Source organism: Somniosus microcephalus, chromosome 9 (assembly GCF_052327205.1).
Source record: "Somniosus microcephalus isolate GS21.2 chromosome 9, FLI_Smic_1.0, whole genome shotgun sequence".
Lineage (NCBI taxonomy): Eukaryota > Metazoa > Chordata > Chondrichthyes > Squaliformes > Somniosidae > Somniosus > Somniosus microcephalus.
The window spans coordinates 103,681,798-103,708,757 of record NC_140995.1 but is presented as its reverse complement, the minus strand read 5'-3'; the positions used below and the strand labels follow the sequence as shown (position 1 = coordinate 103,708,757).

General features: G+C 44.6%; 1 protein-coding gene across 10 annotated transcripts in view; it reads left to right on the top strand.

Moving 5' to 3' along the window:
- The window catches only part of asxl2 (ASXL transcriptional regulator 2), a 291,236-nt gene that overhangs the window by 67,462 nt on the left and 196,814 nt on the right, over window positions 1-26,960 (top strand). For 6 of the 10 annotated variants that reach the window (XM_085996938.1, XM_085996935.1, XM_085996936.1 and 3 more), the window contains exon 2: window positions 22,001-22,081. The exons of 3 other annotated variants lie outside the window; for them this stretch is intronic. The gene's annotated coding sequence lies outside the window, so the exon portion shown is untranslated. Of the gene's footprint in view, window positions 1-1,886; window positions 2,178-22,000; window positions 22,082-26,960 lie in introns of those variants that run through there. One more of the 10 variants, XM_085996931.1, reaches the window with a different exon arrangement.

The following is a 26,960-nucleotide window of genomic DNA, read 5'->3' as shown; positions in this document are numbered from 1 at the left end:
TTATCTACACATCTCTTCCCCATCTCCTTTCCACTGTTTGATTTATAAGATACTTCCAATAGAGTAATTTATAATATTACAATCAAACTATTTAGACAAGATATTTGGGACTCTAAAACATCTGGTTCTGGAATATAGATTGTTTGTCTCTCAAATCCTTTTTATAAGCCTAAGCTTTCTGCCAAGCTAAAGATGGGCATTGTGTTGTGTTTTCGGTGATCTGTGCTTCACCTCCCTAATGAGGTGCACCAGCTGGTGCTAACCAACCTGCTGTGGGAAGGGCGGTGGGGTGGTAGATCCTGCAACAGAGTCTTACAGTACTGGAAGAGCAGAGCTACAGCAAGCATGGATGACTGGATCCTGCTAGGGTTGCCAAACCTCCAGGATTATCCAGGAATTAAAGATTAATCTCTTGGACATTGCTGCGAGCTACCCAAGAGAAAAATCATCGGGGTATTTTATAAAAATGTGTTTTGCTTATTTTGTTTCAACACTTTTGTTTATTAGTTATGAAAATATTGGAGATGGGGAATAAAGGGTGCTTGACTGGAAGCAGGAGGTCATGTGATGAAACATCCAGGAATGCTTCCAACCAGAGTTGGCAACCCTAGATCCTGTACGCATCACTACTTTATCACTTGTAAAGTTTATTACGATAATGTGGGTGGGGTTCACTGATCTTGTCGTACTTTGAACTGAATCTGGGAACACCTGGAACTACTAATTACCCATTTGAGCAGCCAGGTGTTCAATTCTAATACACAGGGAATATGCTTTCTGGCACATATCAAATTAAAAGTTACGTTGTGGTCTTTAGACGATTCACTTCTTCCAAAGCAACCATGTTAGAGTATTAGATAATGCTGTTGTATTGCGTGGTTTGTTAGATTAACTGTGGAAGACCATCTATTTCCCTAGTCTACTTTATGTTTCGAGTTTGCTGCATGCAATAGGTGTATTGATTTTTTTTTGTTATTTGTTTTTAACTTCCATTATTACTTCCTTTCTTCTTCTACCTCACACATCCTATTGCCCATTTTAGAAGTGAAAACAACTGGTTTAAAATATATTTAATAGACTGTACAATAGCTTTAGAGGCAATTTTGCAGCCACATTCTTTAGATATATTAGGGTTGTCACCAGTTAATCTTTAATGTGAGAATAATATCAGATACATGGCAGCTCCTGCAACTTGTTTCTACCAGCTCAAGGATATTTTATTTCCAATCTTGTGCCATTGTTCTTCCGGCAGCACTTGCCATTTCTGCCATTGCTACTGTGAAGCAAGCTGCCAGTAAGGAAGTAAGAGCAGCCACGGATGACTCTTGATTGTAGTTTTCCCTGACTACTTTGAGAGGATTGAGTAAAGGAGGTACAACTGAGAGGTAGAAGTTGGGCTCCATTAGGCAGTATGGCAAGCACTGCTCAGTCCTTGCAGGTTCCTTTTTGTCCCACAAGTTCTAAGACGGGCGAGTCATTTTATCCACGTTGGAAGGATGAAAGGCTGAGGGAGCCCATCCAGGATTCGAAAACTGAAGTACCTTCTGCCCAGAATTTGATACTCAATGGACCATGTTATCCATTCATCTGCTCACACCCTGTTTCAGAGCAGCATGGCTGAGATCAGGAACTTGATGTGTTGAGGGGGTCACAACAATGAATCCCCTTTCAACCATCTGCAATGCAGCAGATATGGATATCCAGCACTCTCGCTATACCTGCTGTATCAAATTATTTTTAACTACTCTACATTTTTGATACCGTATTGACATTTTCCCTATGTAACTTTCCTGGGCCTTGAGTTCTGTATATTTGAATCTCAGGCAAACTTTGACTTTGACATTTGGCTGCAGGCCTGCAGCAAGACGTAACGAAGTGGAAAAGCTGCCAGTTCGATAATTTCTTATTGTACATGCAGTTCCAAGAATCTTCCATTAATGATTAACTTTAGATTTGCTCATTTCATTTTCAAACTTTTATCCCTTCCCCTCCACTATCACATGCCTACGAACAAATGTACATAGCTCAGAATGGCAGTACAAGTAATGCTGCAGCTTCTCAGCAGTCATTAATGGGCAGAGGGAACACTTGAGGTTGGTTGTTCCTGGCACTGTACTCCTGAATCGCCAATTGAAACGGCACCGAGTACCACCCTGCATTCAGAAAATTAGCATAAGGTAAGTGAACTTTCAGACAAAGTTTGCTCAATTGAATACCAACAAACAAATGCTAGATTTAGCAAATTATGCAAAATAACTTTTCATCTTATCCAGAACAATTAAAAAAAGGATTGTTCTTTACTATAAAAATGATAATTGAACTTTTACTCACATTTTCTCTGGATTTTGCTGACTGATTGGCCTCGATTTTTATGGGCGGGAAGGGTGTGCGGGAGACACGTAGCAGACGACGAACCCGGCAAGGTTCGGGACGTGGAGGCCCTGTCAAATCTTAACTCATTTGAATAAATATTTCCAGAGTTGCACCCGGGGAGTTGGTGGGTAGAAGGAATTCCCTGGCTTCGCGCGAGAGAGGGGGAAATGCCGGGGTTTCCTCTTAACCAAAAATTGTGGCGATGCTGGGGCTAAAGATTCTCCGAAGATCGGGGGATGCTGGGGCTGGGGAGGCCCAAGTATTTCTTAGGGGACCTTGGGGGAGCACTCCTGCTCCTCATGGCCCACAATAAGTTCAAAGAAAAGTAAAGTTTTAAAACTTACATGAGCCTCTTTTTAGGATTTTAACTGTTCGCCTGGCCCTTGTACGATAGCAAAATACTGCAGATGCTGGAAATCCGAAATAACAACAGAAAATGCTGGAAAAACTTAGCAGGCCAGGCAACATCTGTGGAGAGAAATTAGAGTGACGTTTCGGGTCTTTAACCCTTTTTCAAACTGGAAAGGAAATAAAATAGATCGAAGGCAGGGCTGCGATAGAACAAAAGAAGTAAAAGAGACATTAAGAGGTATTCAAAACCAGACGAGATGGTGACCCTTACTGACCCTTACCTGCCCATTGGGGTGGGGGGAGGGGGCTTCAAATAGAGGCCATTGGTTTTACAAACACTGTTAGCCTTCCAGCATTTTGGCTATTTGACTATTCTTCATGTGCAACTCTAGGAGAGCATCAGCAGACTATCCAACCATGGAACCCATTTATGTTGAGCCGTATTGTGTCTTCACCTGTCATCCAAACCTACTCACTTTCCAGCAGGGGCTCACTGGATTGTAATCAGAAGCAGAAACACTAACCTTTCCCCTCCTTAATCTAGCAATCTCAAAGACAATTGCACTGCCCCACTACCATCCTGACTGTTTTTAAAAGTACATGGGGTTTTATTTTGGTGAAAGGGTGAAAATGGGTGCCAATAAGACACGCCTGTTTGAAAGTCTGGTTTTAGCATGCAATCTTGGTCCTAATTGCTGATTACCTTAATTGAACTTGCCTGGAGCTGCTAAAACAATCACCTGCAGGTTTAGCACTCGAGCGCTGTTTAGAAGGAATTTTTGTGGAGCTGTATATGTGGGCTCGACGCATCGACTTCCACTGTAGGTGTGGAGTGGGCTGGCTGACGCACAGTGGCAGGGACCGAGGGAGAGGGCGCACAGGTTCTTGGATGCAGCATTCGCGGTCCTGGTGGAAGAGGTCCAGAGGAGGGGGGATATACTGTACCTGCAGTGGGGAAGAAGTCCACCTCCCCCTCCTGTCCCTCTCCTGCAGCAGCTGGTGCTGCTCTGCCTGGCCTCATGTCCTGCTCCCATTCCTCCTGCAGACCAAGGGGGATCCCTAGCAAGGTGCCCATGTACTCCCTTTCTCTTGTTGACTCTTATAAGGTAGATTTGCACAGCACTCGCTCTTTTTATGTGAAATCCTTAGAGAATTTCCAGAATAAATGTTGATTAAAGTGTTGTTGAAGTCTTGACAAAATGTCCCAGAAAGTCTCCTGATGTGTTTCAAAAATCCTCTTCAAACCTCCAGCAGCAAGTGATCAGTTAGAGGTGATATACCTTTAAGTAGCGCTCAAAATCCTCAGCAACGACTTGTTTACTCCCAATCAGCTGGTCGCAGTTAGGAGAGGGCGTTCGGTCAAGCACTATCCACCAAAATGCTGTGCAGCCTCCTTAATGCCGCTGCTAACCTCCCGCTTGATGTGCCTCAATGAATCCGAGATCCAACGTTAACGGAGCAAAGCAAGGCTTTTATTAACTCAAAGTAATGCACAGTGGAGAAGTGTCTCTCATCCAGAGATCTGCTGTACTGCCTGTGAGACACGCTGGGGCCTGCTTAAGTAGGGGCCAGGTATGGGCAGAGCCCTACACACAATACAATACAGGTAAGGAAGTGGAACTGAAACTAAACAACCCCTGCTTGTCACAGTCACAGGCACAATCAAACACAGAGAATACAGCGTGCCTGATGAATGGCATATTTCATCACATTCACCCCTTCTACAGATTTAGTCTGTTCGGGGGTTTGGTAGTCCTCTGTGACCGACGTAGCTGTTGTGGTGCCACGGGTGTCGGCTGGGTGTCCCCGGTGGCCTCCTGGGTCTCTGCCGGGGGCGCCGCCAGGGTTGTTGAAGGGGTAGTTGGTGGGGGCACCGTTGGTCTATGTTCTTCCGGGGGTGATGAAAGAATAGTGGGGTGGGTAAGAGTTGCTGTGATCGTTGTTGCTGTTGTTGTCGTGACCGGCTGGGGCGACGTCTTTTATGGACACGGTGTCCTCCCTTCCGTCGGCGTGCCGGACATACGCGTATTGGGGGTTGGCGTGGAGTAGGTGCACTGACTCCACGAGAGGGTCCGTCTTGTGGCCCCTCGCATGCCTTCGTACAAATACCGGACCTGGGGTGGAGAACCATGACGGCATGGATACGCCTGAGGTGGATTTCCGGGGAAAGACAAACATTCGTTCATGAGGCGTGGCATTAGTGGCAGTACACAATAGCGACCGTATCGAATGGAGCACATCTGGGAGGACTTCCTGCCAGCGGGAGGTAGGGAGGCCCTTGGTCCTTAGAGCTAGAGTGACTGCTTTCCATACTGTCCCGTTCTCTCGCTCCACCTGACCGTTACCCTGGGGGTTGTAGCTGGTGGTACGGCTCGTGGCGATCCCCCGGACAGCATGTACTGGCGTAGCTCTTCACTCATGAAGGACGCCCCCCTATCCGTATGGATGTAGCTCGGCATACCGAACAGGCAGAACAGGCTGTTGAGGCATTTAATGACCGTGGCGCTGGTCATGTCTGGGCAGGGGAAGGCGAATGGGAAACGGGAGTATTCGTCCACAATGTTCAGGAAGTAAACATTGCGGTCGACTGACTGGAGGGGGCCCTTGAAATCTAAGCTGAGCCGCTCAAAGGGCCGTGTAGCTTTGATTAAGTGGGCTCTATCTGGGCGGTAGAACCGAGGCTTGCACTCAGCGCAAGTGCGGCAGTTCCTGGTCAGAGACCGAACTTCCTCAATCGAGTAGGGTAAGTTGCGGGACTTTATGAAGTGGAACAGCCGCGTGACCCCTGGGTGGCAGAGGTCGTTGTGGAGGGTCTGTAGCCGATCCCCGGTGGCGCTGGCACACATCCCTCGTGAGAGGGCGTCGGGGGATTCGTTAAGGGCCCCTGGCCGGTAAATGATGTCATACTCGAAGGTGGAGAGCTCGATCCGCCACCTGAGAATCTTATCATTTTTAATCTTCCCCTTCTGTTTATTATTAAACATAAACGCTACCGACCGCTGGTCGGTAAGTAGGGTGAAGCGTTTGCCGGCTAGGTAGTGGCGCCAGTGGCGCACTGCCTCCACGATGGCTTGGGCCTCCTTTTCCACAGAGGTGTGTCTGATCTCGGGCCCTTGGAGGGTCCTCGAAGAAAGCTACGGGCCGCCCCGCCTGGTTGAGGGTGGCCGCCAAGGCAAAGTCAGACGCATCACTTTCCACTTGAAAGGGAGTGTTCTCGTCCACTGCCTGTAGAGTGGCCCGCTCAATATCCCGCTTAATGCTTTTGAAGGCGGCGTGGGCCTCAGCAGAGAGCGGAAAAGAGGATGCTTTCAAGAGGGGGCGGGCTTTGTCGGAGTAGTTAGAGACCCATTGGGCATAATAAGAAAATAACCCCAGGCACCTTTTCAGGGCTTTGGGAGTGTTGGGCAGGGGCAGCTCCCGTAGGGGGCGCAATCGGTCGGGGTCTGGTCCGATTTCCCCATTCTCCACCACGCTGCCTAGTATGCAGAGGCGCGTGGTGTTGAAAACGCACTTGTCCTCGTAAGTGAGGTTGAGTTTTTGTGCGGTTTTCAGGAACCTCTCGAGGTTCGAGTCGTGATCCTGCTGGTTGTGACCGCAGATGGTGACGTTGTCGAGGTAGGGGAAGGTTGCCTGCAAGTGGTGGTCATCGACCATGCGGTCCATCTCCCTCTGGAAGACCGAGACCCCATTCGTCACCCCAAAGGGGACTCTGAGGAATTGGTAGAGGCGTCCGTTCGCCTCGAAGGCGGTGTACGGGCGGTCCTCTGGTCTGATAGGGAGCTGGTGGTACGCTGACTTGAGGTCGATGGTGGAGAACACCCGGTATTGGGCGATTTGGTTCACCATTTCTGATATGCGGGGTAGCGGGTAGGCGTCTAGTTGGGTGTACCTGTTGATCGTTTGGCTATAGTCGATCGCCATCCGTTTCTTCTCGCTACCCCTCACCACCACCACTTGGGCGCGCCACGGGCTGTTGCTGCGTTCAATAACGCGCTCCCTCAGCAGCCTGTCCACCTCGGTCGCGATAAACCGCCTGTCTTCCCAGCTGTACCTCCTGCTTTTGGTCGCTATTGGCCGGCAGTTGGGAGTAAGGTTCGCGAATAGCGAAGGCGGCTTTACCTTCAGGGTAGCCAGACCACACACTGTGAGGGGCGGCTGGGACCCACCGTAATTGAGCGTGATGCTTTGGTGGTGGCACTGGAAGTCCAGGCCCAAGATCACGCTCGCACATAGACTCTTCATGATTAGTAATTTAAAATTATCGTATACAGTTCCGTTAACGGACAATTGTACCGCGCAGTAACCCATAATGGTCGATGTCTAGGTTTTAACAGCCATAGAGATGGTGCCCCGAGCAGGGACCACCGTCAGGGAGAGTTGTTGTACTAGTCCAGGGTGAATAAAACTCTCCGTGCTTCCACTGTCAATTAAACATTTAACCCCACACCCGTTTACCTCGATGTCCACCATTGATTCGGATAGCGGGTGCGATCTGGTCTGGTCCACTGTGACCGATGCCACTGTAGGGCCCTGATCGAGGCAAGATGGCGTCCACGCTGTCTGCTCACAAGATGGCGGACCCCACGAGGTCGGGCAAGATGGCGTCCAAGATGGCCGCTCCCACGGCGCACACGCGGTGGTGGCGGGTTTTCCAGCGGGGTTCCCTCTGCACACCTTCCCGAAGTGCCCCTTCTTACCGCACTTAAAGCAGGTGGTGCCCTTCGCCGGGCACAGGTTTCTGGTGCGCTTCGGCTGCCCGCAGAAGTAGCAGTTGGGGCCCCGACGCGTCGCGGCTGTCGTAGGGCTTCTGGGGGGAGAGCGGGGCCCCGACGGTGTCGGGCTGCCGGGCGGGGAAGATGTCTTCCAAGATGGCGGAGCCCTTGGTGCACGCGTGGGCGGCGCGGGCTGAAGAGTAGGCGTCCGAGTTTCTCTGGGCCACATCCAGGGATTGCGCTGTGTCCACAGCCTGTTTCAGGTCCAATCCCGTTTTTTCCAGTAATCTCTGCCGGATGTAAGTGGAGCTGAGGCCTGTGATAAAGGCATCACGAACAAGCTCGTCAGTGTACACTGTGGCTTTTACATCTTGGCACTTGCATTCTTTGCCAAGCGTTTTCAGGGTGACTAGGAACTCATCCAGCGATTCCCCAGGTCGCTGTGTGCGAGTCGCGAGCAGATGCCTAGCGTACACCTCGTTCGTAGGCTGCTGGTAATGCGCCTTTAGGATGTCGCAGGCGGCCGGGTACGTGTCGGCGTCTTGGATGAGGGGGTAAACCCGGTGGCTTACCCAATTCCGTAGGATTCCGAGTTTCATACTTTCAGCGTCCGTAGCGTCTGTGATGGCTGCGGAATTGTCCAGGAAGAATTCCATACACTTAAACCAGTGTCCGAATCGTGCCGATGCGTCCGAAGCATGCGGGTCCAAAGCCAAATGTTCGGGTTTCAAGAGTTGATCCATTGCGTTGAAAATTGAGTTAATAAAATTGATGTGCCTCAATGAATCCCAGATCCAACGTTAACGGAGCAAAGCAAGGCTTTTATTAACTCAGAAAGTAATACACAGTGGAGAAGTGTCTCCCATCCAGAGATCTGCTGTACTGCCTGTGAGACACGCTGGGGCCTGCTTAAGTAGGGGCCAGGTATGGGCGGAGCCCTACACACAATACAATACAGGTAAGGAAGTGGAACTGAAACTAAACTCCCCTGCTTGTCACAGGCACAATCAAACACAGAGAATACAGCGTGCCTGATGAATGGCATATTTCATCACACCGCTGAGGTGCAAATCAACGGAATTTTCCCCCTACGTGTTTCCACGTGTTTAGCAGCGCAATAGTAGCTGGCTACTAGGCGATTCAATTGTCTGATTTTTATAGATGTATTTTCCTCCTTTCTGGGAAGTTCCTGGTCTCTGCTTGACTTATCAACCTAAAGTATGGGGAATTGAGGGGAGATACCCATGTCCTACCATTGTCATGGTGTGTCTGTGCAACTAGTGCATTGGACCACCAGGTCATGAGCACTTGTACACTTTGCTTTGAAAATCAACCAGAAATTAGCTTAAAAGTCTAAGTGAATCGTTGCACAATCCCTTAACAACAGAGACTGTCTCCTTAATAAGAACATAGTGACAAAACAAGACAACATTTACATATATGGGGTTGTTTACTATGTTCTGCTCCACTGAACAGTAGTGGGTTAAACATCTGGAAAAAGATGCTTGAACCACACGCAAGTTGAATTGTAATTTCCCCTAATCGCAGCTGCAAAATTCTTTTCAAATGCAGCCTTTTAAAGTTGAGTATTTCTAAGTTTGTGGCTGATAGCTTTCTGTACTGTAGTATCAAGGCTGCTTCAGTAACTTGTATCTGTAATTTGAGACAGAAGTTTGTTTTAGTGACTACTCAACAGATGGAAGCTGGATTTGGAGGACCCGCTGTACGATCTTTTCCTCAAACAATGCAGCCTAAACTGTCTTGTTTCTCAATCAGTTGACTAGCCGTGAGGAAGATGGGATGTTTGAAGGACACCAGGTTTTGCTTTTAGTGCTTTTTTCTCCCGGAGGTTCAAAAAAACCCAGAAAAACAACAGGCGCCTGGAAAGCTGCCAGCAGCAACACTAAAACTCGGAAATACAGAAGGGCTTTGAGGACGCAGTGTGCTGCTGGTGTAATGCTACACATTTGGAAAGCTTGGTATTGTCAGCAGCACTTTCCCACAGGTTGGTAAATAAAGTTTTAAAGGATTGATATGTCACTCTATATATAATTTGAAAGTGTAATCAATTCAATTTAACCTTTTGTGGACTGATACAGTATCTCTCTCTCGTGGTAATGGGGATGGTAATAATGCAAGTTCAGAATTTTCCATTTTACTTGGTCTTTGCTATAAAATGGAGACCTGTCATATGTCCACAGAGTAGTTTTCATTGTGGTCTGTAATCTTTTGCATTTATGTGCTTTTAAAGAGTACTTTGTGCAAGAACCATAAAACTGCATTTAAAGGTAGGATACATGATACAGTGCACAATTCCTATTGCCAGATAATCTTTTTTATTCATTCATGGGATGTGGGCGTCGATGGCAAGGTCAGCATTTATTGCCCATCCCTAGTTGCCCTTGAGAAGGTGGTGGTGAGCTGCCGCCTTGAACCGCTGCAGTCTGTGTGGTGAAGGTACTCCCACACTCTTTTATAAGGGTTATTAACGTAATATTTGCCCTGGAATCTGGACCTTAAATCAAATTCTGTAGCAATCCAAGGAATAAACACTTTAGCTGTGTTTGTACTCCACAGAACAGGTAGAGGTGGGTCCACAGGCCAAATAGATTCAAACTGGGTAAATTCTGAAATTGGTCCAATTCAGAGCAATTCAGATTCCGAAGTTACTTTGGACCTCCTGTGTGATTGATTTATTTGCCTTTTCCTTCAATAAAATGTATTGGGACCAATTATATTCATTCTTGTAAACAATCATTTTTTGTTACTAAGTAAATACTTATGTTCCTCAGATTGCACATTTTGTCCTATTTACAGCCCAAATAACAGTGTACACTGTAGCATTATGCCCTGTGGTACAATTAGTGGCCATTGCAGATTGCTTTCGCTCAAGATTCAGCCAGTTAAATTTAACCCTTTTCTTCACTATGGTAGCATTTTTGTATATATTTGTGCTGTTAATTTATATGCCACCCCCACCCCCTGCCCCCGCTCCTTCATTAGGATCATCTTTTTGTAAACCTTGCTATTCAATTTGTTAATGTCTTGGTATTTCAAAACTGAGTCAGGACCAAAAAAAAGCTGAATGTAGTTTAGTAACAAATGACTGTGAGTTATGATATACTTGTGATTGTAATGATGCAGAGGGAGCTCTGTCATGCGGTTTGCGCGAGAACAGCTGAATAGCTAGGTACCATTTTTCCCACAGTGTCACTGCAAGTGAAGTCGTGACATATTGATGTTTATTGTCTAACTGTGCTGGGTGTTGAGCTTTCAAAGATTGTTTAATAATAACCACCATTACTGATCTACAGACATTAATTTTGTGACTATTGAATTTTGAAAGCTGCCACGGGAGTTGGTATAAGAATTAACTAAATTTTCCTTTTAGCATTACTATCAGGTTTGGAAAGTATCAATCAATACAATACAGAATGCTATATGATAGTTCACAATCTTATTTAATTGCAGTAAATTGCCATATTAGAACATAATAGTGGAGTTACATCAAAGTAGACAAATCTGTATATTACTTGATATGTATTGGTGCAGATTCTGAATCAGTTACTGTGGCTTAAATAAATTGAAATGCTTTTTAGTTAAAAATGCAATCAGAACATTTTGGTGCAGCTTATTATTGCATTGTGCACTGACTAATTTGGATGATTTTGTGATATGAATGGGTTTTGAAAACATGGGAAGATTGTAGTGCTTTTTTTTCATTACCAATTTTCTTCATTGCCTTCCTTGCCTTGCTGGGATACAATTCCACAGGTGCTTGTCACTGACGAGTACCCTGCCCAAGTGGCCATCATTTGTGTGTGAGCCTAAACATTGTCGGTAGGCTATTAAACCATGGGATGGGTGTGGAACATCGCAGCCAAGTCCAAACTTGCCTTCATCTGACATTTCTACACACACATTTCCAGCTGGTGATCAGGAATGAGAATTTTGGTTGATTTTCTTCTTTGTAATTCAGGGGCACTGACACCAATTATGTCATCTAGTTGCCACCTCAGATGAGATCAGCTAACTTGGCACAGACCGGAGTCAAACCTCCCACCTTCCAGGTTCAGTAGTGTTGAACTTTCATCATATCTAAATAATGCAGCCAACAAATGAAAGAATTAAAAAAAGAAAAAAAACAAACATTTTTTTTAAATGCACCTAGGAATTGCATCCTGAAGCTGATAGGAAGTGATGAACGACACTTTAGGGAAGAACTGCAATACTCTAAGAAACACATTGAATTTCCAGCAGTTTCTGGCAGGAGTAGTTGTATTCAGTTGCACACAAACTGAACCTGATCGTGAGTCTTGACTAAGGATGCAAACAGAAATAAGCCTGTAGTTACTTTGCTGTGTTTGATCTGTGACTCAATCTATTACTCTGCATTGCAGTTGTAATGTTTGCGTTTACTTCTCTAAAGACCACATTCATTCTTCTTGTCCCTACTGAGAACTGCGTGTATAACTGATGTTGAATTGTAAAGCTGATGAACTGGTCATTTCCCTCAATGTGGGTTCAGAATGACATAAAAGTAGTGTATTGTGTGAAGTCTTTTGAGACATTTTGCATGATTAAGGCACTTAATAAATGCAAGTATTTGTAGCTTCTATGACCACAGTAATTCTGTAGACCACAAATTGTCAGTGAATCACTTCAGATCTAGTGGGAATCAGTTTGTTCACAATTTCTAGCTTTAGGAAGGATGTCGAGGCCTTCGGGAGGGTTCAGAGGACATTTACTAGAATGGTACCAGGGATGAGGGACTTCAGTTATGTGGAGAGACTGGAGAAGCTTGGATTGTTATGGTTAGAACAGAGAAGGTTAACGGCAGTCGGCAGATTTAGTAGAGGTGTTCAAAATTATGAAGGGTTTTGATAGAGTAAATAAAGGGAAAGTGTTTCCATTGGCAGGAGGGTCGTTAACCAGAGGCCGCAGATTTAAGAAAATTGGCAAAAGAACCAGAGGGGAGATGAGGAAACTTTTTTTTAACGCAGCAAATTGTTATGATCTGGAATGCACTACTTGAAAGGGTGGTGGAAGCAGGTTCAATAGTAACTTTCAAAAGGGAATTGAATATATACTTGAAAAGGAAAAATTGCAGGGCCATGGGAAAAGAGCAGGGAAGTAGGAATAATTAGATAGCTCATTCAAAGAGCCAACACGGGCATGATGGGCTGAATGGCCTCCTGCACTGTAAGATTCTATGACGATCATTTTGTTATGTCTTAAAGTTCTGTTATTTTTGGTTGGATGCTCTAATCTATAAAGCAGATACTTTTCAAGTAAATCGCCATAGAATCCTGGGATGCCATTATGTGTCCCTGGCAGCAGTGGGTCAGTTTGCAGTGACGATTAAAACTTAAAATGTGATTCAGTCCCTTTTGTGAGGACTAGAATTTTGAGATTTTTTTCCTGTCAACAAGTAAACATTTACTGACTTAATTCTTCATTTTTGTGCTAGCTTCAATTCTAATTTGTATTTTGCGTGCGGTATGTACTGTACATTAATGTCAGCAGAGTGATGGATTATCATGGTGCTGCAAAGCCTTATACTGATTGAGACCATTTAGCTTAGTTTTGTTTGTAAACTTGATTTTACACATACTGCTGTGTAAATATTTTGATAAAAGCTGGTGGAGTTTATAGTCAATATTCAAAGTCAGTTTATATAATTTAAACTCGGTCGTATTGCAAGAATGAACACGGGGCATTTGTATGTCTGTCTTGGCTTTCAACCTTGTATCTTGCACAAACCAGTGATTGGCATGTGAAAACCCTTGATAGATGTGTATTTTCATTAAAACCTCAATAAACAAGACTCATCTGCTGTTTTAAAATAGAACTGTACTTCTTGTGGTATTTAGTGTGAGTATTACCAGGTACTTCTATTTGGTATTAAGATTAGAATTGATACTCTTGTTGACGTTTTGGTTTGATAAGTAAAAATCCAAGATAGAGGTTGTCAGATAGAAAAAATAATGCTGAGGCTTGGGATGTGTTCAGATCTGTCCATCACTTGTCCGAGGAAATTCTATTTTTTTAAGTTACCAACTTCCAGACTGAAATTATTTTATCATTTAAAAAAAAAAATCGGATTTTATGCTAAATGAATTTTCTGTCCTTGGCCTCATTCAATTACTTTTATTCAATGAACTGAAAATTATACAAATGCACTTTCACACACACAAAAAATGAACCAGTAACATCAATAAAGAAAGAAAGACTTGCATTTATATAGCGCCTTTCACGACCACTGGACATCTCAAAGTGCTTTACAGCCAATGAAGTACTTTTGAAGTGGAGTCACTGTTGTAATGTGGGAAACGCAGCAGCCAATTTGCGCACAGCAAAGTTCTACAAATAGCCATGTGATAATGACAAGATAATCTGTTTTTGTTTTGTTGGTTGAGGGATAAATATTGGCCAGGACACTTGGAGTTCATTAGATTTTTTCCCAAAAGTTAGTTTTCTTTCAGATAATGGAGTTTTTTTTTAGTAAACAACAACAACTTGCATTTATATCGCGCCTTTAATGTGGTAAAACATCCCAAGACGTGTTATAAAACAATATTTGACACCGAGCCACATGAGGTATTTGGACAGGTGACCAAAAGCTTGGTCAATGAGGTAGGTTTTAAGGAGTGTCTTAAAGGAGGAGAGAGAGAGGAAGAGAGGTTTAGGGAGGGAATTCCAGAGCTTAAGGCCGAGGCAGCTGAAGGCATGTCTGCCAATGGTGAGGCGATGGAAATGGGGGATGCAGAAGAGGCCAGAATTGCAAGAGTGCAGAGATATCGGAGGGTTCTAGGGCTGGAGGAGGTTACAGAGATAGGGAGGGGTGAGGCCATGGAGGGATTTGAAAACAAGGATGAGAATTTTAAACTCGATGTTTCATTTAAGTTTGATTGAAATTTGTATAAATGTGTACTTTTTTTACACTCTGTCTACATTTATTGAACAATAGCTATAACCACCTCTTAAAGTATTTATAGGATGAACAGAGTATTTTTTGAGAGTTTCTACTGATGATGCTGCTGCTGCTGCTACAATAACCTGAGTGAGGTACACACTGATTCATATGTGCTGGCCACATTACAGTTACTACTGTAAAGGTTGCTCTGGCTTACTCTGATACTGATATGATAACAAAATACTGCAGATGCTGGAAATCCGAAATAACAAAGGGTCTTGACAAAGGGTTTGACCCGAAACATTGACTCTTTTTTCTCTCCACGGATGTTGCCTGGCCTGCTGAGTTTTTCCAGCATTTTCTGTTGTTATTTCTGATACTGATAGTGTCACTGCACATGTGCAGGCAGGTGTGTGCTACATTGTGTATGTGAGTTTGCAAGGACAGTAGTGCTCTAATTTCAGAGGAAACCAAAACGCCCATTGTATGCAGCGACTGTAACCTGTTTGTACCTGTCCTGTTGACAGAATTATGTGACTCCCAGCCCAACAAATTGGATTTGTGTCAGCAGGCTGATATAGAGCAATTTCAATATGTGTCACAATATGCACAGGACTGTGGTGTCTTGTGCTCGCTGTAACTGATGGATCAGATTGATAGGGTGATTCTCTACTGCAGAACCAACACCGTAGGTGGATGTCAGTGGAGTGTAAACCAAGTCTGATTGAGACTCCATAATATAGTTTTCATGCTGAACCTATGCCCAAAGCAATATAAGTTCAGAGCACAAATCCTTGTATAATCAGGTAGTAGTGTGGTTGTTGATATCTTTGATACAAAGTTGTATCTCTGGTATCCAATGTCCAGCAGAACGTTTTATCTTGTGTCAGAAAATACGAATCAGCTTTCTTTGGAGTGGGAAATTAATTAATGTTTTAGTATATAAATATATATATCAACAAAATTGATTATCTACATTTAGAGTGCAGTAACGTGGCAGATGAAGTATAATGTGGGGAAATGTGAGGTTATTCACTGGTAGGAAGAATAGAAAAATAGAATATTTTTTAAATGGTGAGAAACTATTAAATGTTGGTGTTCAGAGAGATTTAGGTATCCTCGTACAGGAAACAGAGGCTGGAATTTTCCCCTTTAAAAAAAAACACAGGTGGGTTTGGAGCGTAGGGGCAGTTAAAGTGTTAAAAATGGGATTTCTGACCTGATCCCTCCTCCAACCCGCCCACTTTTGGTGTTGTCGGAGGCGGGACGGGGCGAGCGACCAACCCGCTGCCAGGGGGCGTTACCTCAATTTAAATATTGTAATGAGGTTGGAAGCCTCTTTTTTTCCCTGTCCATTTTGTGTTTAACTGTCGGACGGGTTTCACACAATTCGTGAAACCCGGCAGTTAAATCGAGGTGGGGACTGCTGCATCCAGGAAGTAAGTGGCTTTATACCTACCTCCTGGATCCAGGGTCCCTGCCTAACCCACCCCCTGCGATCAGAGACCACCCCACAAGGCCTCTGATTTTCCGGTCCCCCCTGTCCAATGTTGATGATGAGGCCGGCCATGATCCTCTCTTCCCTAAGCCGATACTTTTAGAAAGTCATAGCATCTGTTGCAGTGCTATTCGCTAGTGGAACGGGCTTGGTTGCTGAACCCATCCGAAAACAGCCCATTTAGGTGGGGCCCCTTCAAGGCAGGTTAGTTTACTGATCATATTATGTAAATTCAGTAAGCATGTTTAGCAGAATGATGGAAATTCAGATGGTGGTTTGCCTTGTGGGTCGAAGTACAATTGAAATCCTAGTCGACACTGCTGTCGGTTGCGAGGTTAGCTCATTGAGTGTTCAGTTGGGCAACTCCTTTGGGTTGGGGTGGGGTGGGGTGGAAGGGGGTTTCAAAATTAGAGAAACTTACTCACAATGTCTCCAAAACTGGACATCATAAAGTTGACCCCTATGAGGACTAGGCCATTAAGCTGCTGGTGAGTCACTGCTCAACCCGTGGGAGATGGCAAAACTAATGCTACAGTGCGTGCAGCTGGTTAGTGGGTGTACACCTACGCAGTTGCCATGGCATCCCTGTGAAGCAGCAGAGATCCAGAGGCTTTCACAGCCTTCTCTGTCTCCTTCATCCCAAGGGAGTTATGCTCACACATTCTTAGCTTGTGACCTCCTCTCCTAAAGATCCAGTGGTGGCAGTGGAGGTGGGGGTAGAGGGTGATAATGGAAGAGGAGGAAGAGGATGAGCAGGAGGCAAGAAAACTCCCTCGTGGATTATGATGATGACAGTGACGACGATGATGTGAAAGAAAAGGTGGCTGAAGATAAGGCCACACAGGAGTTCCAAGATTTCCTCTGTCACAACCCCCTGATTTCACCCCCTGTGTCACTTGCTTTCTCACTTCCAAACACGAGCTTAGATACTTCCATTGGGCAGGAGTAGGTAGTGTCAGTGATTGCACTGGCTGATTCACAGTAGTGCGGAGTGGGCGAGGATGTGCCACCATGCCAGCAGAGATTGAGGATAAGGCTGCCCACGGCTTTGGAGTTGTGGGACCTAGAGCACAAGCTTTAAGAGTTGGGGACTCCAATGCTGTTGTTGCTGGTTTTAATGTATCGTTATGATCTCCAGCAGCTTCGGCAAGCACATGGAAGATCTGAGTGTGTTGGGAGCTACAAGAAGCCATTATAGGATGGAAACCCAGCAGAAATGACTCCTGTCTCAGAATCCACCCACAAAATCAGTACTCTGATTTTACAACCGAAACTTGTCAAAACGACAACTACATTTGGGAGCACATAGTATTGCCATTACCTTTTGATGCTATTTTCCCATCCCATTGTTCCGTGGTGATTTGAAGCTCTCTTGCAGGGGAGAAAGTATTTAGAAGCTGGAATATTTCACTTTACACTCCCTTTATAGCCTTTGATTTGTCATAATGATGACAGTTATTACTTTGGCTATATTACACAAGTGAGGATGGAACATAATATGCATTTGGAGAATCTAGTTGTTTTTGTTCCCTCCTGTTGCCTGGGATTGTTATGTCGTGATTAGGGTACAACCAGGGTGTCAGTCCTACAAGTCATATTCCAGTGCAGTGTCCCAGATCTCTCATCTGTTTTGATCAACTCCATTGTTGTTACTGGTGGTCTTCTGAACAGTTGTTCAGTGTGCAGGATGTAAGCAAATCATTACATCTCTGTCTCTCTGTGTGATTGCCCAGCCCTAAAATAGAACATAGTGCTCAAATAGACACATGAAGCTTGGGGCAGGACAACTTTGAACATAAGTAATTAAACTTGTATTACCATGCTAATTTACCAGTCTTAAATAACATAGTCCTTTTACACTGAGAAAAAGTAAAGATGGGATAATTAAATTGTTGAACTCTCCATGGATGTTGCCTACTTTCCTATTGCAACTTGATTATTTTCAAAAAGGCTCATGCAGCATTATGTTACAATTTTCACCCACAGTGCTGTGGACCAAATCATTTTACTGCAGTTGACTTATTATTTGATTTGAGTGCTGAAGCACTCACTGTTTTCTACAGTGCATCTTAATCTGCATCTGGGAGCTCATTTTCTTGCTTTTGTATCCATAGTTTATACAATCGGCTAACAATTAGAGGAGTATTTCAAACAGGATTTTTTTTTTTTAATGTTTTTTTTAATCAAGAAGCTAAGGACAAGGTTAAAGGCTCATAGTGCAGGGCATCACCAAAGTTGAAAAGAGTGAACTATATAAATCCATATGCAAGGCAAGAATTTTTGCAGTATTTTGTTGCACCATTTGTACCAAATAGAAATTTTGGCAGAATACCAGTTTTGGGAATTTTGTAACATTCAGTGTTCACTAGATTTACAGGAAACTTTTTTTTATCCGGCACCGACGTGGTGCCGGGTCATCAAAAATTCCGGATAACCGAGAGCTATAGTAAAAGATACGGAGAGCTGAGAGCTCCGTATAAAGCAACAAACCCTGTTGCTTAGCAACAGGTTCAGAACAATGGCCACAAGTTCCAAGCATCTCTGTAGCTTAGCAACAGCTGCAGCCACACCCTTGCACAGCAACAGATCGAGGAAGGCAAGTAGAATATGAAGTAAAACTTACCTGAACCTACTCCTGAATTTTGCCAGTTAACCAAGATTTCCGGTTATTTAGGTGCCGGTAAATCAAAAGTTTCCTGTATTTCTAATGCTGCTGTGTGCAAGTACAATTTATTGTTTAATCCAGTAGACTTTTCCTATACAGTAGTTGTCCTATACAACTAGTGTGTTGCAGAAGATTTAATATTTTATGTTAGTAATTTTAATGGGGGGGGGTTGTGAGGTTGAAGGAGATTACAGAGATAGGAGGGGTGAGGCCATGGAAGAATTTGAAAACAAGGAAGACAATTTTGATGATGAGGCGTTGCTTAACCGGGAGCCAATGTCGGTCAGCGAGCACAGGGGAGATGGGCGAACGGGACTTGGTGCAGGGAAATTCATTTATTTCAGCAGATGAAATAACACAGATGTAAGAAGTGGATGTTGTTTTCCATTTACTCTATCTACGATGAGCCATCACAACTGCTCTGGAGAGATCCTCAGCGAGCTTTTATCATCAGATGCTGATGCATTGCCTGTTGCTTGCCATCTGGTAGTTAGTGGCAATCTTAGTCCTCTTTTATATTATGGTGTTGTTGCTGGTAACTGCTCTGCAAGGCACATCGGGCGGTGTTACTGCTGTCAAGACGACAAAAAAAAACTGCCTTTAAGAGGTAGTATTTGCCTGCCCACTCCAGAGGCAATAGTACAAATACTTGGTAGTGGTGGCACAAACCCGTGCTATTTTTGTTGTCACAACTGGGCTGAGCCATCAGCCCACTCAGACGAGTCAGCGATGCAGGTTTTTCATTGCCAGCCTGTGTAGACCTTTGCCAGCCATCAGTGAAGGCAAACTAACAGAATATAAGTTATGAATTGCAACAACTTTGATGCCACTAGTGCCATGGAATCTCCACATAATGTAAGTAGTGTAAGCCCTATCTCAGTTGGTTGCACTCTCACCTCTTGAGTCAGAAGGTTGTGGGTTCAAGTCCCACTTCAGAGACTTGAGCAAATAATCCAAGCTGACATTCCAGTGGTGCACTGTCGGAAGTGCCGTCTTTCGGATGAGATTTTAAACCGAGGCCCTGTCTGCCCTCTTAGGTGGAAGTAAATGATCATATGGCACTATTTTGTAGAAGAGCAGGGGAGTTCTTCCTGGCACCCTGGACAATATTTGTCCATCAACCAATATCACTAAAAACAGATGATGTGGTCATTGCTGTTTGTGGGACCTTGCTGTGTGCAAATTGGCTGTCACGTTTCCTACATTACAAGAGTGACTACACTTCAAAAATACTTCATTGACTGTAAAGTGCTTTGGGATGTCCTGAGGTTGTGAACATCCCTATATAAATGCAAATTATTTCTTTCTTTTCTTTTAATGGGCTGGGTTCCACAGCATCAACAGCCTAGCATGTTACAAAACTGAAACACGAGCAGAAATTACTAGAAAAGCTCAGCATGTGTGGTGAGAATTAACATGTTTAATGTGTTGGGTGCAGACCCTTCTTCAAATTTGAAAAATAAAGAGACAAACAGGCATATTAATACAATCAGAAAAAGAGGAGGGGATAATATGTGTACAAAAAAATCAGACATGTCCAAAGAGGAGACCCGGGGAAATGTGAACTAATGGGAGAGATGAAAAATTTGGGGTTCTGATGTAAACACACCTTGTTGGGGAGAAATTCAACTCATGGACACCCATTTTGTGCTTGAAATATAGGTGGTTAACAATTGAAAATTGGCAGTGGGGGGTGGCGGTGGTATTGGTGGTGGGTGGGGGGGTTACCTTGGACACCCAGAGCCCGCCTGATGCGATATTCAGGCGCGCTTGTAAATGGGTGAGCAGCCTGGCCACCTGGAACAGGTGTAAGGCTGCTTAAATGTGCAAATTGGGATCCTGTGCTAATTGTAGGACCACCATTGCAAAACTCAGATTCAAATGTGTAGAGCTTGTGCCATACACACTCCTCCCAGTTATACTAGGCATTGAGCAACCTAACCAGACTTCCTTAAAAGGACTCTTAAAGGCGGCCTCTCAAAAAGCAGCAGAGGAAATTTTTTAAAACTTTGAGTAACAAAAAAAACTCCGGCCCGCTATCAGCACATTCCAAGCCCTCCCTTGTGCCCCCCACGCGCCCCCTCCCCGGGGTGGCCTACCCTACCGACCAATTTCCCACCATCCCGAACCGGCAAGCTGCACTGGGGCACCATTTGGCACCAGCAGAATTTAAATGAGGCCCGAAGCTGATTTTGGCTCAAGCCGACGCACGGAGATATTCTCTGCCAACGTATCTGTCTGCTTTGGCTGCAAGTTGCAGTTGTCTCTTTAATGTGTTAGTCAAGTAATAGGCAGAGGCACTGTGAGATCTGTTCTCTCAATCCACTCATGATTCCTCTCTGGGTTTGTCTGCTTTATTTATATGTACATTTTCCTCTACCCTTATTTGTGATTGTATTAATATCGCTGTCTGCCTCCTATTTTTCAGAACTGATGAAGGATCCATACCCAAGACATTAACATACGTGTTCTTTCCACAAAAACTGACGAACCTGCTGTGTATTTACAGCCTTTTCTGTTTTTGTTTCAGATTTCCAGCATCTGCAGTATTTTCCTTTTTATTACATGTTATAAAACTGTTTCAATTTGAAACAGTTCTGTAATATAAAGGGGGCAGTTAGAGTTAAATATTTTCTTTTAAATTTGGATGGTTTCTGTCAATAGAACTTTTCTTTTGTTTAATAACTGTCCCCGCCCATAACAATTAAGGCTGGTATTTTTTTTACAATACAGGTAGACTACCCTTTATCCGGACTTCCGAAAACCGAAACCCTCTAAAAACCGAAGGTTTTTTCGTTCAGCGTAAGTCGTGCGTACGAACGAAAAAACCTTCGGTTTTTAGAGGGTTCCGGTTTCGGAAGTTCGGATAAAGGGTAAGTCGTGCACACGACCCCCCGCCGACCCCGCCAGCCCCGACAACCGCCGACCCCCCCGCGGACCCCGCCGGCCCCGACCCTCGCCGACCCCGACTGACTTACGCTGAGCGTCAGCGTAAGTCGTGCGCACGACCCCCCGCCGACCCACCTTCCGAAATCCGAAATTCTCCTTTATCCGAAACTCGGCTGGTCCCGAGGTTTTCGGATAAAGGATAGTCTACCTGTAGCTTCTTGTGTTGCCATTTCTAGTTTTCCTATATTTCAGCCAGCTGTACAAGTATTGTGATATTATCTGGCAGATAATGATTTCTTCAAAGCTGGCTGCTACTAGGTAAGTAGGAAACCTGTACTGTTTAAATTGTTTTACTGTTCAAATAAAATTATACTAGATTGGTGCAGGGAAGTCGATTAGTGATGGAATCTATCGTATTAAATATAAGTTGTTTTCGTGTCTGGAGTTTCTCTTTTCATAAGGAGAAAGTATTTGGCTCTATGTACTGTTAGCATTGCTTAATGACCTACAAATGTAGCTAAAATTTGCAGAAAAGGCCTGTGATATACAGTCTCCATGAAAATATACTATGTGATATTTCTTTCTTTATTTTAAAGATTCTTTGACTATTTGCAGAGCTGGAAAATCAAGCAAACCCAGTCGCTGTTTTGAATTTCATATTGCCCACATTCTGAAGGGTGAGATGCCAAGAAATATTATCTAAAAACATTATTATGTGTTTATGTATTATGTATTTGAGGATTGTTCGGGTGAAGCAAATGTTACACAGTTCCTGTTGACACTCAAGACTGGAGTAAAGGTTCTCGGACTGAAGTAATAATTAAAAGGGCATTAAAATGATAATTGGTTATTCCCTGCTAACGTGACGGCCCTTTAGTCAGATGTTTCTGTAATATCAATTACAAGGACAACATGGTTAAACAGATTTTCTTACTGCTTAAAGCTCATGGTGATTAACGAATGCCCCAGTTGCTTTGCCAGCAGGTAGTTGTAAATATGGAAACTACTCGAATATATGTTGGGGCAGTAACGGATACACATTAACAGTGTTTTATTTTATGCCTTGGAGCATTTGGTTTTAGTTTGTGAAGAAGTCATGTTATGGTAAGCATGCTCTCAAAGCCAAGCCAAATAACTGTTTTCTTTTGTTTTGGAAAAGCCAATTAAAATGTAAGTACTGTAGAGATTTCAGTAATTGCTGCAGCATGTGTAGTGCTGGTTTGGCCTATTTCAGGGGAGAGGGAGCTGTGCTCATTGAGTGGACTGCTAGAGTTAATGAAGTGAAATTGTTAAATTAGTGATTCCAAAAGTTGCAGTGCACATTTGTGATGTGTATATGTTTGAGACACAGCCTTAACATGGGGAGTCCAAAAAGACTGTGCATTTACCGTTGTTAGCTTTTTTACCTCCCAGCTCTCCACAGGCCCGGAGTCTGTAAAGTGCTCCTGCTGGCGTAATATGGTATTTTAACAGTGCACTTAAGTATACAGTAGCCAAATCCCATAAAAAAGAACGACTTGTTAACAGCATTGGTCAAAACAAAGACCTCCTGAGACACTAGAGACGTTCTAAACAATGGCTGTTTCCTCTGGATGTTTTTTTTGTCTGGGTCTGTTTTTGGTATAAATAATCTCTCTCATTTCTCTTGATAAACCTCATCAATCCTATAGTGAATCTCTACTCACCATAGGCACTCAATTGAGCTTATAGGAACTATTGGGATTGGTGAAGCTGTGAGCCTTTACAAAGACCACTCATTAATACCAAATAAACATCTGGTTTGTGATCACAAAGGCATGTATACTCACAAAGTACTAGCAAAGTAAGCTGATGAATCCCTTTTCTGTTTTAAAAGCTGCTGTTACACAGATGATTTTCTGTCATCTTTTAACATAATCTGGCAAAAAAATCCAATATTATCATTCTACTATAACATATTTAAAAATAACAACATTTTATATAACAAAAACAAAAATACTGCAGCTGGTGGAAATCTGAAATTAAAATAGAAAATGCTGGAAACAGTCAGCAGGCCAGGCAGCATCTGTGGACAGAGGAAGGTAAGGTTAACATATCCGGTCATTGATCTTTCGTCTGAACCATATTTTAGACAGCATCTTTGTGAAGAAGAACATCGCAAAGGACTTCACAGATGCAGAGAGGAACGGACTCCAAACCGTCCTAGGGGAGTCAAGAGAGGTGATCGATGGCTTGACCAAAATGATGGGTTTTCTGAAGGTAGAGAGGCAGAGGGGTTTGGGGATGAAGTTGCAAAAAGTAGGACTCTGGCAGCTGAAGGCTATGCCTCCAATAATGGAGTGGAGCAAGTGGAGAATTCACTGAAGTTCAGAGTTAGAGGGCAGGAGGGTACAGAAGGGGTCATAAAGCTGGAGAAGTTTGCAGACGAAAGGTGGGGTCAATATTTTCAGTATTTTAAAACATGGATTTTATAGGACAGGGAACAGTGTAGCTTAGCGAGGATAGGGTGAAGGTTTTTTTTAAATTCGTTCCTGGAATGCGCGCGTTGCTGGAAAGGCCAGCATTAATTACCCATCCCTAGTTGCCCTTGAGAAGTTGGTGGTGAGCCGCTGCCTTGAACCGCTGCAGTCCATGTGGTGAAGGTACTCCCACAGTGCTGTTAGGGAGGGAGTTCCAGGATTTTGACCCAGCGATGATGAAGGAACGGTGATATATTTCCAAGTCAGGATGGTGTGTGACTTGGAGGGGAACTTGCAGCTGATGGTGTTCCCATGCGCCTTCTGCCCTTATCCTTCTCGGGTGTAGAGGTCGCGGGTTTAGAAGGTGCTGCTGAAGAAGCCTTGGTGAGTTGCTGCAGTGCATTTTGTAGATGGTACGCACTGCAGCCACGGTATGCCGGTGGTGGAGGGAGTGAATGTGTAAGGTGGTGGATGGGGTGACAATCAAGTGGCTGCTTTGTCCTGGATGGTGTCGAGCTTCCTGAGTGCTGGAGCTGCACTTATCCAGGCAAGTGGAGAGTATTCCATCACACTCCTGACTTGAGTCTTGTAGATGGTGGAAAGGCTTTGCGGAGTCAGGAGGTGAGACACGCGCCACAGAAAACCCACCCTCTGACCTGCTCTTGTAGCCACAGTATTTATGTGGCTGGTCCAGTTAAGTTTCTGGTCAGTGGTGGCCCCCAGGATGTTGATGGTGGGGAATTCGGCGATGGTAATGCCGTTGAATGTCAAGTGGTGGTGTTTAGACTCTCGCTTGTTGGAGATAGTCATTGCCTGGCACTTGTGTGGCGCGAATGTTACTTGCCACTTTTCAGCCCAAGCCTGAATGCCTTCCAGGTCTTGCTGCATTCGGGCATGGACTGTTTCATTATCTCAGGAGTTGCGAATGGAACTGAACACTGTGCAATCATCAACGAGCATCCCCACTTCTGACCTTGTGATGGAGGGAAGGTCATTGATGAACCAGCTGAAGATGGTTGGGCCCAGGACACTGCCCTGAGGAACTCTTGCAGCAATGTCCTGGGGTTGTGATGATTGACCTCCAACAATTACAACCATCTTCCTTTGTGCTAGGTATGACTCCAGCTAGTGGAGAGTTTTCCCCCCGATTCCCATTGACTTTAATTTTACTAGGGCTCCTTGATGCCACACTCGGTCAAATGTTGCCTTGATGTCAAGGGCGGTCACTCTCACCTCACCTCTGGAATTCAGCTCTTTTGTCCATGTTTGGACCAAGGCTGTAATGAGGTCTGGAGCCGAGTGGTCCTGACGGTACCCAAACTGAGCATCGGTGAGCAGGTTATGGATGAGTAAGTGCCGCTTGATAGCACTGTTAACGACACCTTCCATCACTTTGCTGATGATTGAGAGTAGACTTATGGGGTGGTAATGGTCAGGATTGGACTTGTCCTGCTTTTTGTGGACAGGACATACCTGGGCAGTTTTCCCCATTGTTGGGTATATGTCAGTGTTGTAGCTGTACTGAACAGCTTGGCTAGAGGCGTGGCTAGTTCTGGAGCACAAGTCTTCAGCACGACAGCTGGGATGTTGTCGGGGCCCATAGCCTTTGCTGTATCCAGTGCGCTCAGCTGTTTCTTGCTATCACGTGGAGTGAATCGAATTGGCTGAAGACTGGCTTCTGTGATGGTGGGGACCTCAGGAGGAGGCCGATGAGGATCATCCACTCAGCACTTCTGGCTGAAGAGGGTTGAAAATGCTTCAACCTTGTCTTTTGCAATCGCGTGCTGGGCTCCGCCATCATTGAGGATGGAGATATTCATGGAGCCTCCTCCTCCCATTACTTGTTTAATTGTCCACCACCATTCACAACTGGATGTGACAGGACTGCAGAGCTTTGAACTGATCCGTTGATTGTGGGATCGCTTTGCTCTGTCTATAGCATGCTGCTTCCGCTGTTTAGTATGCATGTTGTCCTGTGTTGCCGCTTCCCTAGGTTGGCACCTCATTTTTAGGTATGCCTGGTGCTGCTCCTGGCATGCTCTTTTGCACTCCTCATTGAACCAGGGTTGGTTCCCTGGCTTGATGGTAATAGTAGAGTGAGGGATATGCTGGGCCATGAGGTTACCGATTGTGGTGGAATACAATTCTGTTGCTGCTGATAGCCACAGCGCCTCATGGATGCCCTGTTTTGAGCTGCTAGATATATTGTGAATCTATCCCATTTAGCACATTGAAGTCCACCACCCAGAGTACATTATGTGCCTTTGCTACTCTGTGCTTCTTCCAAGTGGTGTTCACCATGGAGGCGTACTGATTCATCAGCTGAGGGAGGGCGGTAGGTGGGTAATCAGCAAGAGGTTTCCTTGCCCATGCTTGATCTGAAGCCATGAGACTTCATGGGGTCTGGAGTCAATGTTGAGGACTCCCAGGGCCACACTCTCCCGACTGTATACCACTGTGCCGCAACCTCTGGTGGGTCCAGGGATGGTGATGGAGGAATCTGGGACATTGGCTGAAAGGTATGATTCTGTGAGTATGACTATGTCAGGCTGTTGCTTGACTAGTCTGTGGGACAGCTCTCCCAATTTTGGCTCAAGTCCCCAGATGTTAGTGAGTAGGACTTTGCAGGGTCGACTGGGCTGGGTGTACCATTGTCGTGTCCGAAGCCGGTGCTGAAGTCGATGCCGGGTGGTCCGTCCAGTTTTATTCTTGTTGTTTTTCGTAGCGGTTGTGTACATCTGAGAGGCTTGCGAGGCCATTTCAGAGGGCAGTTAAGAGTAAACCACATTGCTGTGGGTCTGGAGTCACATAGAGACCAGACCAGGTAAGGACGGCAGATTTCCTCCCCTAAAGGACATTAGTGAACCAGATGGGTTTTTACAATAATCCGATAGTTTCATGGTCACCATTACTGATACTAGCTTTTTATTCCAGATTTATTTAATTAACTGAATTTAAATTCCCCAGCTGCCATGGTGGAATTTGAGCTCATGTCTCCGGATCATTAGTCTAGGCCTCTGGATTACTCGTCCAGTAACATAACCACTATGCTACCGTTCACGTGAGTTCAAATACCTCCACAGCAGCTGGGGAATTTAAATTCAATTAATTAATTAAA